The 3,512-nt window shown below is 37.6% G+C and overlaps 1 pseudogene; it reads right to left on the reverse strand.

Moving 5' to 3' along the window:
* Positions 1-794: 794 nt before the first annotated feature.
* On the reverse strand, positions 795-2,721 carry LOC149265363 (regulator of nonsense transcripts 1 homolog pseudogene; annotated as a pseudogene).
* Positions 2,722-3,512: the final 791 nt, after the last annotated feature.

Here is a 3,512-nt window from a genome sequence, read left to right on the forward strand (position 1 = left end):
TTAAGGCATTGGGCTGGTTGCTAGGGAGGTTGGAAGCTGAACATTTTTGAGGGTAAATGCTGGTGGAATTGAGACTTCCTAGTTAAGCTTGAAAGGAGAGATCACATACCTTTTGGCTTCATTGGGAAGAGAGTGAAACTTGTCAAAGTAGAGGAGACTTCTTGTTGGACCCTGGAAGGAGCTTGTACAACATCAAGGCACAGGTTGTAAAGTTCTTCTTTGATTTGAATTAATACAATCAGATTCATTTTTCTCAACAAATTGTCTTATGTGATTTGTTTTATGAATTCCTTGATCATCATAATAAGTATGCTTCATTATATTGGCTTTTCAGGTGCTATTTAATTTGTGTGCTTGTTTGTGTTTACAGATTTTCTACAAGGGAGCTCATTTGGATCAAAGGAGCGAGGCTTCCACAAACTTGCATTGGACCCAAGGTAGGCCTAAAACACTTGTTTGCCTTTGTTTATAAATTTCATACTTAGAGAAAGATAGGATTTGATTGGCTTGCTTGTCACTAGATATCATTAGAGACTAGGGAGGTCGGTCTTGTCTGCAAGAACGACTCATTCCGTGTGACAACTTGGTTATGAGGAACCTGTGTATATCTCTTTTTCCTTCATTCTGAGAGCCTGAACTGTGATCTGTCATTTGAGTGAGTTGCCATCAAGGACAACACCTGTGTCATAGTGCAAAACCTATGTCATAATGCCAACAATGGGTTTATGGGTGACCCATAATCATGATGAATGAAGCTCCGAGGAGAGAGGAACCCTGTAATGCTTGTGGGCTAATCATGATATTGACAGTATTTGGCCTATAAAATGGACTTCGATGGCAAGGGTTTGTGTGGTTGAACCATAACCTTTGGTTTGTGGGTGACCCATAACCATGATGACCGAGGTTCCAAGAATAGAGATACGTTGTAATGCTTGTGCGCCAACTATGACATTAATAGTGTATAGAATAGCAAATGGACCTCGAGATAATTTTCTTTTCTCTGATATGTCAAGGTGCCTGACCTGGTAATCTAGGGTTAAATTTTTGATGGGATAACTCACTGCTTCCCATGATTTCACACAGGGCCTGACCACTTTTAACTTGGTAACACTTATTTTCTCAGCAAATTGATCAACTGAAACATTACTTGAAGCACATACCAAGACCATCCCTTGACCTTGCCTGGCTAAATCATATACAATAGTGGCGAAAGTGATATTCTTCCCTTTGTTAGGAGGGACTTCAATTAAGCTCATAGGATTTTGTAAGATTCCCTTTACAACATTAACTTGGGATGCATTCAGTTCTCGTAACCCTAGGGACCCACATTGGTGAGGTAGAGTATTACGAGTAGTCTAAACCTCAACTTCATGTCCCAACAACTGGTGATATATGTAACCACTAACACTTGTCTCATCTATAGAAAATGTCTTCATGGTTGATTGAATATTATAAAATCTTATGCTCTTCCAAACAAAGTCCACGTTATAATTATGAACAAGATCAATCGAAACTCCCTGACTAGCACAACAATTAAGTGCAACATCCTCCTAGGAAGTGAGTTTAATTACATTCCTGATAGACTGCGAGGCAGGTTTAGATGCATCCCCATAGTAGTTCAAACACATCTCATCACCAGGTACCAAATTTAGTTCAATATCCTCCTTTAGGAAGAAAAAGTATGCTATGCACTTCTTATTGAGATGAATATCCCAACGGATAGTAATGTTGTATTTGATCTACAACTCTTTCTTCATATTTTCATAGTCCACCTCTAATTTCACTAATGGTGCAAAAATATTTTGATATTGATACAAATATTCATATTTTAAAGCAACTATTTGCAATTCATTGTCTACACCAGCCTTCTCAAGAACTTCAAGGGTCATATTAGGGCTTATTTTCTAAAGTTCCTCTACTTTATTGATTTGTTGGGCACTTTTATGGCATGCACTCAATTTCTCCTGCTCTTAAGGTATGGTGATGAGCCACTACATAAAGCATATATAATTAATTAACATGCACCATTATTTTATATCCTAGTTCATATCTTTCAGCGTGTTCTGACTTAAGCAAGGTTCTCTGCATAAAAAACAACAACACTTTCTATTTTGGAAGAAATGAATCCCAATAAAAACACACTTCTACAATTACAGTTGTAACACTCCATAATAGTCTCCCTTAAAGGATTGTATTTATGTAGAATTCTTTTTTTATGTTTTGATCAAACTATATGACTAACAATGTGAGAACCCAAAATAGTATCCCTAGAGTTGCAAAACCATTTCCTACATGAAGGAACATTGCAACAAACAATAAAATCAGTGTTATGAATCCCATAATACTTACAACAACCATGCTGGGTATCCCTTGTGGAATATTCATTGTTATCATCCTCACACCCAGGTTCTTTGAAATTAATCCCACTCATACCTGCAGTAACAACATCCTAATACTCCCTTGGCTATTCCTTTGTTTCCCTTCATTTCCAGCTTCTGTGTTTAGATTAAAGCTCACCGTAGCACCAAGGAGATCATTTTCATCTGAAGGATGAGACCCATATGCCTAAACATGATACTTGATGGGATGGGTGAGCCCAGTAAACTTGAGCTAATCATAGTCATCTCCATGTGTATTGAATTCGATAAAAGTATACATATCCCTGTGAGATTGTGTGGAGGCCTCGTAAATGTTGTGCGGTGATACTGGCTTGTCAGCCATTGTAAAGCCCTGGAAACCTTCATTTTCCACACAAAATCACCCACTTAAATATAATAATTTGAGATGATTTTAATGACAGATTGAGGGTTTTGTGCACTTGGAAATTTTTGTTCTTCACCTCTTGTATAATGTTTGCCCATGATCATTTCTCTTTGAAGCTAAATAAATAAATACGTGCATAGATATCGCATGAATACGAAGCTTAATCTATTGATTCTCGCTAACAACATAAAACCAAAGCCAAACAGAGTAGAAAGGAAATGTGAGATTGTTTCATCGAGTCTGAATCCCACGAAGCTGAGCTTGAAAACCCTTTCCTTATTGTAGGTCACGCCGCTCTGAGATGGTGACGTTGAAAGGGTTTTGATCATGTTCTCGATTTACTGCAAGAGCTTGTTGGCAAGATCCTCCTATATTGAACCCTTACACCTGAGAGAAAGGCTACATCCTCTAGATTTACATGAACAAAATACTCTAGCAAAACCATTAAAAATAGAAGAAAAAAAGATCCATAGAACCCCCTTATTGTTCGCCATCGTGGGATTCAAACTTGAGACGTGGCAATAGTGTTGAATTTATTCTACATCAAATATCCTACTTCATCTCACACATTAGAACATTGTAATCATGAGGAGGGCATGGTAAATAGATAATATTGGCAACGATATCATGGTGATGACTAGAACAGGGCAAGAAGGTTTATCATTAAAACTCAGAAGATATGGAAAACTCAAATATAGACAAGAAATCCTCCATGCCATTGGATGTGATTCGATGAACTGCTACCCAAA

This window comes from Pinus tabuliformis, chromosome 6 (genome assembly GCF_031772625.1).
Source record: "Pinus tabuliformis cultivar Carrire ecotype Pingquan chromosome 6, CPIR1, whole genome shotgun sequence".
Classification (NCBI taxonomy): Eukaryota; Viridiplantae; Streptophyta; class Pinopsida; order Pinales; family Pinaceae; genus Pinus; species Pinus tabuliformis.